Source organism: Ambystoma mexicanum, chromosome 6p (assembly GCF_040938575.1).
Source record: "Ambystoma mexicanum isolate Mex_15411 chromosome 6p, UKY_AmexF1_1, whole genome shotgun sequence".
Lineage (NCBI taxonomy): Eukaryota > Metazoa > Chordata > Amphibia > Caudata > Ambystomatidae > Ambystoma > Ambystoma mexicanum.
This window is the reverse complement of record NC_090935.1, coordinates 470,266,006-470,279,594: the sequence shown is the minus strand read 5'-3', so window position 1 is coordinate 470,279,594 and position 13,589 is coordinate 470,266,006.

Here is a 13,589-nt window from a genome sequence, read left to right as displayed (position 1 = left end):
ATCTGTTGAGAAAACAATAGGGGATTGTTTTCACTACATATAGTCTTTTTTCTGAGGCGTTTTGATGCGGGTTTTGCACCGGGATCAGTCGCTTGGGGAAAAGCGCTGGGTCCCAGTGCCATAATCCTGATAGTTTACATTTTCTAGAAGAGTATATGTCAATGTGCATTTGAATCATGTGCTCACCTTCGTCCTAGAGTTCCAGTGCCATGCGTATTCCCATTGCTGTACCGGGGTCGCCGTCTGTGTTGCATCCGACCGCTCACTTATCTTTCGCTCGTCTCGTTTTCCTTTTCTCCTACTCCGGCGTCCACCGCTTGATGTTTCCGTGTATGTGCAGCGTTCCACATACATGGTATGGTAAAAGTTTAGTTGAGGAACTAGATGAGGTGACTTATTGCTCATATTCCATGGGCGCCATTTTAACATTTCCTTACTGGTTGTGTGAGCCTATTGTGATCTTCAATCTTTCTTCATTTGTTCAGTTGTTATAAAAAACAGTTTAAATCCCAATCAGCATTCATGCCGTTGGGTTGCATCAAACTCAATTTTTCAATCCAGTAAGTTTCCCTTTGTAGGAACATTTTGTTAAGGTTGCCTCCCCTTCTTGGGGTTTTCACCTGTTCCAGGATGATGAACCTCATCTGCGCGATGTTGTGTCTCTCTTCTTTAAAATGTTGCGTGACTGGCGATTTGATGGCCCCTGTTCTTATGTTCAACTTATGTTCAGCCCATCTTGTTTTAACTTTTCTCGTTGTCATCCCTGACAATTTAATCAAAGGCAACATAACATAAACACAAGGCAACATAAACACTCATCCCCACAAGGGATATAAGATAAATCTTCAACATTCGGCCACATGCGACTCGAAAAATGTAATATACGGCATAAGATGCCCCTGTGGGATCTATTATGTCGGGATGACAACGAGAAAAGTTAAAACAAGATGGGCTGAACATAAGTCGAACATAAGAACAGGGGCCATCAAATCGCAAGTCACGCAACATTTTAACGAAGAGAGACACAACAGGGCGCAGATGAGGTTTATCATCCTGGAACAGGTGAAAACCCCAAGAAGGGGAGGCAACCTTAACAAAATGTTGCTGCAAAGGGAAACTTACTGGATTGAAAAATTGAATTTTATGCAACCCAACGGCATGAATGCTGATTGGGATTTAAGATGTTTTTTATAACAACTGAACAAATGAAGAAAGATTGAACATCACAATAGGCTCACACAACCAGTAAGGAAATGTTAAAATGGTGCCCATGGAATACGAGCAATAAGTCACCTCATCTAGTTCCTCAACTAAACTGTTACCATAACAACCAAATCGAACGGGAACGCGGATTCACAGTGGAACACTGCACACACATGGAAACATGAAGCGGTGGACGCCGGAGTAGGAGAAAAGGAAAACGAGACGAGCGAAAGATCAGTGAGCGGTCGGATTGAACACAGACGCGACCCCGGTACAGCAACGGGAATACGCACGGCACTGGAACTCTAGGACGAAGGTGAGCACATGATTCAAATGCACATTAACATCGACTCTTCTAGAAAATGTAAACGATCAAGGTTATGACACTGGGACCCAGCGCTTTTCCACAAGCGAGTGATCCCGGTGCATAACCCGCATCAAAACGCCTCAGAAAAAAGACTATATGTAGTGAAAACAATCTCCTATTGTTTTCTTAACAGATCTAACTAAGAGACTGCTCGTTGCACGCTAAAGAAAAACAAATCATTGAAAATCTACCGGCCAAGTGTGGAAGGTGTTTGGAAGAACACTGGATTTTCTGTATCAGTGAAACTGAAGGTGAGAGGTATTTTCAATTAACATTTTTGAGAAACACGCAATAAGTATTCCGAAACACTGAGTGAACAATGACACTTACTAGAACTTCTTTCTACTTAAATTACAGAAATTGATTTATTGGAACTTGTGAATAAGTCGCACCTGATGAAGGCTAGAAGAGCTCGAAACGCGTTGTGCATTAAAAATCAACACAAAGGCAATCAAATTGAAAGAAACAAAGCCACACATTTGGACTACCCCATCTGTAAAAGACAGGGAATAGGAAATTGTGGACTAATTATGTAAATTTGAGTGGCTAATTCTACCATCGCATTTTGTACGCATGTGTAAAAAATCACACTGGGAAAATTTAATCCCTTGAAAGTAATGTTTATTTATGTAAGCAATGAAGTTATGTACACAAGAATCTGCAATGCTAAATTAATTGCGAGTACGATATAAATTCTGTTTTGGTAATTCACTTTATTTTTGAAATATTAAACTAATACAAAAAGTCTTGAATATTGACGAGTACATCAAAATTGAAAAGTAAGTCTTAATTTGCATGGTTACATGCACAAGAGTGTGCACGAAGAATATGTCACTCCGATGTAGAGTAACCCTGTTTATTTTGTATGTTTAGATTGGATTCTGTAGCCCAGAATCAGTCTCCGTTAGCACCTGAGTTTGTATTCAGAAACTGTATAATTTCCTTGAGCATTCAACGCAAACTAGACTGAAACAGGAGTGCTCCTCTACACCCATATTTCCACAGTTCTGTGAATAAAGTCTGAGTTTAGAGGTGGTTCTTTATTTGTTTTGGTGGTGAATTACTCCGAGGAGGGAGTGACTGGACTTGAGTGAAAGAGTAACACTTCAACGTGGGTGGAAGAAGGTTTGGAAGTTGAGGGTTGCTAAGTACAATTTTTGATTAAGCACATGCGTTACGTTTTCAGTATGCAAAATGTAGCCAGGTCAGTGACAATGCAAATATTTGGAATAGTAATATTTTGATGTGATCGTCATAAGAACTCATATCAATGAAGAAGATTAGGGTTTGTCGGTTTTCTAGGGTTTGCGTGTTTTCTATGACTATAACACACAGGCTGGTGTGGTCATTGCTGTAGCAGTGGTAACGCAATTATGAGACTGTTATAAGGAAATTAAACCTTTAGTATGTTGAATGGGGCAAATGATATAATCAAACTGTAGCTGAAGTGATATAAATGTTGCTGTGGCAAGGTTTAAATGTACTTACAGAAATTTACAACGGGTGTCTGCTTTGTGGCAAATTGGGCGTAGCTCTATATGCTGTTTTGACGTTTTTTGTTTACGGCTTCCTTGTTTAGAGTCTATTGACTAGTGGTGTGGCGGTATTAGTGTGTTAAATGGGGAAGATTTTGGTTGACCAGGTTTTAAAAGGAGGAGGAGAGAGTTGCCCCGGTGATGTTCTTTTAGGCCAGGAGTTATGGAAAATATCACTTGTGTTGTGCATAGTTGATGTGTTGTACCAAGAGAAGCGTGTGTGTTGTGTAAAGAAAAGGAGGTGTGTTGTGTATTGTCTTTGTGCAATGTGTTATATGCACTGTGCAGATGTCCTGCTGGCCATTCTTATTTGTTGTCGGAACGCTCTGAGTGTGGGTGATTGACAGCTCAAGAGATGTTAGATGGATCATAACATGTTAGTGTTCGTGGAATTTTCAGTTGAGACCTGGGCTGAGATATCTGAGGATGGCCGCTGGGTGTGCCCCTGCTACCAACATACAAGAGTAACTGTAACCTGTAACTAATGTAAATAAAGCTGTGTACTTTTCTACCATGGAGTCTGGAACCATCTGTCTTGATATCCTTTACTAGAGAAGTTTACTTTGCAACAGCAAGCATAGATAAAGCGGCTTTTGGGTCAGAATGAGTCACAAAGTACTTACTGCCATCATATGCCAGGGAGTCAGATTGGCAGATTGCACATATTGCCATCATTAGCCACTGTATTTCTATTACATTCTAGGTCACTCATGTCATTTGCCAGTTTAGGCATCATATGCCCGTGTACCCGCATAATATGCTAGGCTGTGCCATCATATGCCAAGGCATTCACACTGCATGTTAGGTACTGCTATCATATGACAGTGGACTTTAACAATTTTGCAGGTATTACCATTGTTTGGTACATGCGCAAAGACAAGGGCCCTGCCTTATTAAGGCCCATCTTCTTCTACTACTGATGCCCTGGTGATATTTATTTTATTTAATTATTTTATTTATTGTGAATTTGTAAGGCACTTATACATCAAGAATTTGTGTTTCAATGCACCCACAGGGCAGAGGGAAGGGAACATGTGAACAAAGACAAATAGAACACTGATGAACAGGAAAGGGGCTGTCCTATGAGCCCTTGTGAGCATTCAGAACCTGAAAGTGCAGGGAGAGAGAGAAGGGGCAGGGAATGGCATAACTGCTAGGAGTCCCACAGAGGGAACTGCCAATGAGTCAGTTGAGTGCAGAAGTAGTGCCTGGCAGAGATCGCTTGGTACGGAGTGATCACCCGCCGTAGTAAGTGCATCCCAGTGAGACGGGTGGCAATGGGAAGGCGGATGTCTCTGACTGGCCATGAACTGTTGGAAGAAATAGCTAAAAAGTGGTTGGGTTCTTCAGTTTAGAAGGAAATAAATATGGCTTTGTTCCAATAGCATGTAGCCAGTTGGAAGCAGGCTTTTGCCTGGTGGACCATTCACAAATGGTTTCTTCTCAATCCAGTTTCTAGCATGTGGGATGTTGGCCATTTCCAAAGTTAAGTTACGTTGTTGGAGTCTAACAGTGTTTATAGGTTTCAGCTGGTATTTTCATGTCACTGTTATAATTTCTTTTGTTCTTTCCAAAGTCCAGTGTTGGAAACCCTGTATGACGTAACTGGTTACAGTTCAAGCCAATTGCAACTGACCACCGAGAATGTGCACCAATGATCCTGTCAACATTTACTCTTCAGATCCATTAGAGCACCACCGCCTTCATTCCAGGAATCATTTGTGAGTAAAGAGCAACATTTTAGAGATCTTGTCTCTGCACTTCACATTTTCGAACGTGTTGAATTAAATAACCCCTTAAAACGATATCTACCAAAAGAGGCAAATCTCATCTGGAAAACAAGAATATTTTCTACTTTAAATATTCAGGATATTTTTCCTATTAGCAGCTGGAACTGCAATACATGGCTCTGACATGAGTTATTTTTGATGCATGCCTCTATGAACTGTCAAATCAACAATATAGAAAATTGGATGTTGTGGTATGTGATGTTATTTCTCTTTTATATAGCATGTTCATGCCCCTGCAGGGGCACATGGGCACATAGGCACTAATTCATTAAACATATGGGGTTATTCTACCAGAGGTATGGTGGCAGTGATAAGGCTGATAAGGGCGGAACTTGGGCCACTCCACATGTGAGTTTGGGGTTTATATGGTGAAACTATATTTTTGATATCTTAGTTAAGGAGACCGGCTTGATAAGTATGATAACATTATTTTGCTTTTAGAATCTTTTTTCTATAATGTTGAAGAACATGTTCAAGCCGGGATCTATACTGAGGATTATGTTATTGAAGCTGTATCGGCTCCAACATGCATATTTTAGATGTGACTTCTACTAGACTACCAGAATATTATACGTAGTGATTATTTGTATTTCCATATGTCGGAGTTTTGAGGGTGGGGCCCCAATCAAGAGCAGAGGATAGGGGGGCGTGGCCTGATGCCACAAGAATGGACGTATAGTGCTGTTGCTCCGTCCTATGAATATATACATACGGCATATTCCTAAACAATATAATTCTTACCTTACTTACCTTTCTTCAGAATTCAGCCTTTAGTTGCTGCTCCTTGGTCCGGCTGCCTTCCCGACGTCGCTGAGCCCCTATTTCAGTGCTTCAGTGCTCTGGCAGTACGCCTTCGGAGACAGCGGCTGCAGGTGCCCGCCCTCCATGAGGTGATTAACAACATTGTGCTCACTGCGACCCGCTGGCTCTGGCTTAGTCGGCTCTTCCTCCTCAACACTGCCACCTCTTTACAAGATAAGAAGGGAAAGAAAAAAAAAATAAGCTTCCTGATTACATTCGATTAAGGACACTGAACGCTTAAAGGTACAGGAGCACACTTTTATAATACATTAACTGCAAACTTTTTTTTCACAGCGTTTGGAAAACAGCAGGATCTAGCCATATATTTACAATATTATATCATAAATAAGCTGCTAAAAACTTAATAGGACGCATCATATTTTCCCAAAGCATATTTTGCATATAAAACCAACAGTTTTATTAAAACCATCATATTAACAGATGGTCTTTTACCCTTTCTGTTTTTTGCCTTGTTTGGAACTTCTCTGGCAAATATTTGAATGCCTCGAGCAGTATACATATATTCACAGACTTGCTGCCTTTACTTGAGGATATGCACTTGGAGGCTGTTGTGAAAGGAAAAAACCAAAAAATAAAAATTATAACCAAACTATGCATTATTCAATTATTAATCTGCACGGGCTAAATGCTTTTCCAATACCACATGGCTAGTGGCTCCTCATGAATCACTCCTTGGTTTACTCCTTATTATTCTCTAGTGTTCGCATTTAATCCCCTTTTAACAGTATCAACACTACATGCATAATATGGAAGCAATAATTGTAAACTGAGGAATACTACGTCTATAGAGCTGTCGTTACTAATATACGCAGGCTCTTCCACTAGCCTTCCTTCAGCCTACAGAATTACTAGTTTTTGGCATATGCTGATGATAATATAAGCACCTTCAAGCTCCTCATTATATAAACATCTAGTCAAATATTCTGAATATCTATATATTCTTATATAAATCAGCAAATAAGATGGCTGGCAATAAAAAAATACGACAACTACAAAAGATCCTAATACTTCAGCCTCTACCCTTAAGAGACCCAAGAGTGACTCACCACCTCCACTGGGTATATCCGATCCTGCCATTGATGCCATTATGGCAGAAATTAGATCACTTAACCCTTCATCGAGACCACAAATCAAAAATTACAACAACTAGATGACAGATGGAAGGGTTTTGAAAATAGAATGGACGAAATGGAGAAAAGAGTTGGTCTTATAGAGGAGGTTTCTCCCAGAGTGGCATTACTTGGGAAGTCAATCAAAGACATCCAACGGCACAATGAAGATTTAGAAATTCGTAGCCGACGCAACAATCTTCGCATCTCAGGTCTGCCGGAGGGCTCCGAAGGAATCAACACCATTGTTTTTTTACAAAAGTTTCTTTCAGCCCTGCTTCACTTACCTTCTGATTTAACACACAACCTTCAACGAGCTCATAGAATCGGAAAATCACCCATCTCTACATCTTCAAAAGCATCGTCCTGAACACTGATTATTTATCTTCTGGAATATTCCCAACTTCAGCTCATCTTGTCTGCTGCCAAAGAAAGAAAATCCCTCATATGGAACGGCAATAAGATATACATCTCACAAGATGTTGCCAAAAGCACGGCCCAGCGCAGGAAACTATTTCTATCCTTTCGTCCAACCTTAAAGCAACTAAATATCCGAGATGATTTATACCATCCTTGTTCATTCAAAGTGACACATGAAGGATGTACAAACATGTTTGATGACCAGCTGACCTCAGAGCTTTTATACGTTTCATCAAATCCGAAGGGATGGACACATCATCTCCAGCCAGAACCTCTATGTCACCTATTACATAATTGTATTTCCCCTGCATAAGCTTTACTATCATATACGTAATGCCATGATTATCATCTGACCATAACTCGTGGGACGGGTGTCCTTACAACGTCTGTCTTCCATATTGAGACTTTTTTTGCTTCTTTTTGATGACTCAGCGGGCGCCACTCATCCCTGCTATTTCACTCACCTGTTTTCTCCCTTATCCAATCTGATCCTAATTGCTGTTTTATTATCTAGTACCCTACCTTACATTCTCATGAGCGCATCCCCTACCTCCATCCCTTTACCCAATGTGTCACCCTCTTGTGTCTCCTTGTGAATGTTTATGATTCAATATGTTGTCGTCTGGCACTAAAGTTCCACATCATCTACATGGTTTCAGGTTATGTTATCATAGTTTTTGAAATGTTATAATGATCTTCAAGTGTGTCACATGGAACATCAAAGGCGTTAATAACCCCATTAAGAGATGTAAGGTCATTTCTCATCTTAACAAATTCAACCCTTCCATAGCTTGTTTACAAGAAACACATCTTTCCAACAAAGAAGCATTGAAAATGAAGTCCCGTTGGGTTAAGGAAATCATTTCCAGTCCTGCTGTTACTAGGAAAAATTATGTAGCTATTTTAATTAGCAAGAAATGACCCTTCAAAGTGCTTGACCAAGGTGCTGATACAGAGGCGAGATGGGTTTGGTTAAGCTACAGATATAATCTACACATGCTGCTGTTTTGAACATTTTGGTCCCACTAATCCTGACCCCAATTTGTGGGTTTCCATAAAACAATTGATACTTCAAAATAATTTTACCATTTAATTATGTGTGGCGATACAAATCAGGTTCTTGTTCCTTTTCTTGATAGAAAATCTAGTTGCCTGTTCAAAAATAACAAATCACAAAAATCCTTTTTGGCTTGCTTAGCTGAAACCGGCCTTATTGATACATGGAGATTATCTCATCCTACCCAACTTGACTATACCTTCCACTCATAACACCCTCTACCGCTTAGATTACAGATTGTCTACAAAAACCCTTACAGGTTCCATTATTGATTCTAAAATAGAAAATATAATTATATCCGATCACGCCCCAATATGGACCTCCTTTAATCTTTCAGACGTGCACAAACCGTCATCTCATTGGAAACTTAATAATTTTCTCTTACAAGATCCTCAATTTATCTGCAATTTATCCTATCCATAGAATCTTTTACCCAACAGTTCTATGCTGATAAGCAAGACTGTGATACATCACCTGTGAATAATTGGGATGCTTTTAAGGCTTTTAAGAGGTCACATTATGGCTTATTCAGGTAAAAAGAAAGCTCTACGCAAAAAGCATCTGGATGACCTTTATTCTCAGCTTACCTTAGCTGACCAACATTATTATAGCGACTCCAACCATACTAATCTTCATCAGGTACTGGCCATATGCTTCCTAATTAATAAGGAGATCACTGATCTTGCTGCGGGGACCATTCTTAAATATAAAACGAAAATCTATCAAACATCCAATAAAGCCGGAAAAGCACTTGCCTCTTACTTGAAAACAAAAAAGAAAAATTCTTTATTTCCAATATTAAAGACTCATCCGGTACTGTATATCATCATCCTAACAATATACTAAATTGCTTCAAAACATTTTATGCTAACCTATACACTCCTGAGAACTCAACACCCCATAACAACATCACATCTTTTTTTGATAATATAAACAGATCCTCTTACCCTCAATTGGATCTATCTCACTTAGACAGCGACATCACCCTTTCCTGAATTCTCCAAAGCAATTAAAGGCTTAGGTAAAGGCAAGGCACCTGGCCAAGATGGCCTTTCCACTGAATTCTTTGATAGTCTGTCTCAATTACTCATCTCCAAGCTTCAAAATCTATTCTCTTACTTTATTTCCCAAAAAGCCTCTTCTGGATCCTTTTCAGAAGCCTTACTCATACTCTTCCCCAAACCCAGGAAACTATCAGCCCATCCCTCTTATCAATGTTGAAAGCAAAATCTTTGTGAAAATTCTAGCCAATAGGATTGAATTCTCTCTTCCTTCCCTAATAAAACCAGATCAAGTGGGCTATGTAAAAGGGTGAAACATCTCGTCCAATGCCAGACTACTTTTGAATGCTATCCACCTATCGGCCAAAAATAAAAAAAAGATAACAAGGGCTCTGCTGCCATAGCACTAGATGCAGAAAAAGCCTTCGATTGGGTCAATTTACCTTTCCCTAAATCTTCAATATGTATTAATGGTCTAACCTCCCCATTCTTTTCCCTTAGCAGAGGCACCAGACAGGGCTGCCCCTTTTCACCTATCTTATGCATCCTCTCATTAGAACCATTATTGGAACTAATCAGATCTAACAAAAATATCCCAGGTGTATCGGGTGGTACATCTCATATAAAAATAGCTGCATATGCAGATGACATCCTCATTCTCATTAAGAACCCTAAAATACACCTCCCACATTTACTTAACGTACTATCATATTTTAGTTCAGTATCAGGTTACAAACTTACCAAGGATAAATCAGAAATCATGCCCCTCAATCCCTATTGTCTTAAACATGACATTGACCCCTTTGGTTTTAAATGGTGTAGCTCCGCTATTAAGTATCTAGGTTTACGTTTTGCTTCTACTATCCAGGACACCTTAAAACTTAATACACAATCTTTATTAGACAGATTAAAAGAATTAACATCAAGATGGTCCCCCCCGTTATCTTTCGTGGTAGGGACGACTTGATATGATCAAGATGATGCTGTCACCAATAATTTTATACTATCTACAACTCTTATGTGTTCCGATATCTCCTTCCTTTTTTAAATGTATTTATTCTATCCTACTAAATTTCCTTTGGTGGAGGAAAAAAGCAAAAGAATTGCTTTGATCAAATTGAAGGCACCCTGTGACAAGAGAGGGGTTAGGGTTCCTGATTTTAAGGCATACCACAGTGCCTTTCTCTTGAAACAATCTAGATGTTGGTTTGCTTGTCCCAAGTTATCAGATGTTCCCACATGGTGTACCATAGAGAAACAGTTGGTGGTTCCTATAGAAATAACTGATCTTATTTATGTATTTAATCATTCTTCATCAGTCATATCAGACCCAATCCGAGCCACAATATCTGCCCTCCAATTCTTTCTACTTCGTCATACAAAATTTCCTAAAAAATGCCTCTCCCCTTATTAGGGCATAACAGTAATATCCTAATTAATAATTGAGCCCTAAACAGAACATCCTGGTTGAAAAAGGGTATTAGATGTATACAACAAATCATAGATAGGTCCTCTATTCTATCTTTTCAACAACTAAAACATCAATTTTCCATCCCCAATAAAGAATTCAATTTCTGCAATAAATTAGTCAACTCTTGCTTTGATGCACTTCATAGTTCTTCCAATGACATATTAACTCCTGATTCCCTTAGACTTATACAGCTTACAATGTTGTCAGACATCAAGGCTTCAAAATTCTATAACATTCTTATTGCATCCTTAAAGTTATGTACGATTCGCTATAAATGGGAAAATGATCTTGGTCACATTTGAGATGATCACGCATGGTCTGCCCTTTTCTCCAGAATTAAACATATCTCTACATCAGTGAATATATCTCAACCTTTCTTCTTCTTTATACAAAGAGCATTCATCACACCTGCTAAATTATCTTCATCTAAGTTAGGTAGTGATGATAAATGTTGGACATGTGGAGCTGCCTCTGCCTCATACGAGCATATATTTTTTAAGTCTCCATATACTTTCAAGTTCTGGCAACATGTATGGAAATACCTTAACTAAATTTCTTTCACAGATATCCCACTTTCCTTCATAAACATTGTCTTGGGAAGCCTTGCAATAACCACCCACTTACCATCTGGAGCTATCAAAATCTACGATCTCTTTATCAATCTGGCTCTGTAGACCATAACTGTCAATTGGAAAGACTCTCGTTCCTTGTGTATCAGAAGCTGGTGGAATAACATATGTCTCACGCAAAAGATGGAACTGTGTATGGCAAACAATCAAAATTCTATACTTAAGTTCAATGCTAAATGGTCTTCTTTCATCCGCTACCTGGATCACTTTAATGTAACCACACATGGAATGTGACATTCTCATATCTCTTACACTCCTTGGATGCTCCTGGTATTGTTATATCTTTATTTAACTCCTGATACCTTATTGAATATTGTTATTATATGCTAAAGTGCCATATCATCTTTACTTAGCTCCCCATGAATCCCCTTCCCCCTTCTTTCTCTTGTTTGTTCTATGTTTGTCTCGTGTTTGTCTCCCCCCCACTTAATTTATTGTTATGCAGAAACCTTTCAATAAGTTGTTCACAATATGTAGTTATATATTTCACTTTTTGTGTAATTATAATGCTACATTGTTTAAGTAATTTATTAGTATAATAAGCTTACAGAGCATTCTTTCACTTGTTCTTTAGAATTGTTCTTTTTCTAACTATCGCCTGTTAACAGTTTAACCAATGGATTACTGGATAATGTCTCTAAAATAGTGACTTTATTATTGTTTTACATATTTCAATAAAAATTATACATAGGGATCTGAATGTCTATCCAATAGGCATGGGTTATTATGCTTAGTGAAATATGTCTCTGTAAGGCACATAATATCTAACTGGAGCTCAGGTACGGGATCTAGGTCCTGTTCATTCTTGCCATGGAGCAAGCATTTACTAAGTAGTACTGAGTAACGTAGGTGTATCACTTTGTTTATCATTTGTGAAAGTTCAAGAATGTGGCATATTCATTAATAGGTGTTTCTTTAATAATGAGGATTTTGTATCATATGTCAAAGGGATTTTGCAATTCATTAGGGTGATTAGAGGGTCTTTAAGAGACTTGCCCAGGTTATGTGTAATAACCGACATGTCCTTCGCAAAGATAAGCACTGACAAGCTTGCCTCTAGCACACCCCAAGCGTGTGCCGCCACTCTGGTGGGATCGATGGTCACCTAATTGCAGTGAAAACAATTCAGGTTACTGGATGGCCCAATATGCTTGCCGGAGTGGTCATTTACATGGTGGCCACCACCTTAGACTATCAAAATGTTCAAGGGGCTACTGGAGTCAAGGCATACTCTGAGATTTACAAGGGAAACAAAAGTAAAAGGAGTCCAGGTAGACCCTGAAACCTATAGGTGGTTGTGGGGGCTGGAGTGGTGGACCAAAGTAAAGGACCACAGGAAGGCATAATATGAGGAGGGGTGAAATTGCCATTCATTTGTGGTGTTTGGGCAGGTGCCTAGGCTCATTTTCCTGTTTATGGAATGTTTTAGGTCAATCAAACTAGTGACTCCATGTCATCTGAACACCACTGGGGTTTCTTTTAAAAATCATTTTTTTCTAGAAAGATAATCCAGTTGAAACAGAATAATACAACTCCCATAATGCATTGATCTGTTACACAAAGGCCCAAGACTGGAAACTTGTGCTCAGATTATATGAAATCACCATGCCAAACTATGCTCGTTTCTGGGAGGCAAGATTAGGTTCAGTAAGTATAGAAAAAAGCAATATTTGTACAAGGTATGTGTGTTGCTGCTCTTTATGTTTTAGCAAAGAGGCCAGGACTTGGAAAAATTGAAGAATTGAAGGCTGAGGGGATTGCGCTTAGGGAAATTTCTTAATTTGTGTGGTGGTGGTGGTGGTGGTGGTGGTGTGTGTGTGTGTGTCTCTGTCTGTCTGTGCCTGTTTGTGTTTTAGTTACCTTGAAAAAATGAATGTGCAAAGGCAGAAAACAATTATAGCAACAATTAATGACAAAGCCAACAGTGGGGTCGATACATCAACAATGGGCCTCATTACGAGTTTAGAGGTAGCCATGCCGTTTTTACTGGCATGGCTACCCCCAAACTCGGGTCCCGATCCCGAAAAATGGGAATTATTGAGCCATTCCGACCTTTGCAGGCACGGTAATTCCCATTCGCGGGACCTGGACCCGGTACTTCCCCATTCCCATTGAGCCCCCATAGGGCTCAATGGGAATGGGAAGGATGGTAACAACGGTCACGTTAATAACAGGACCATTGCTA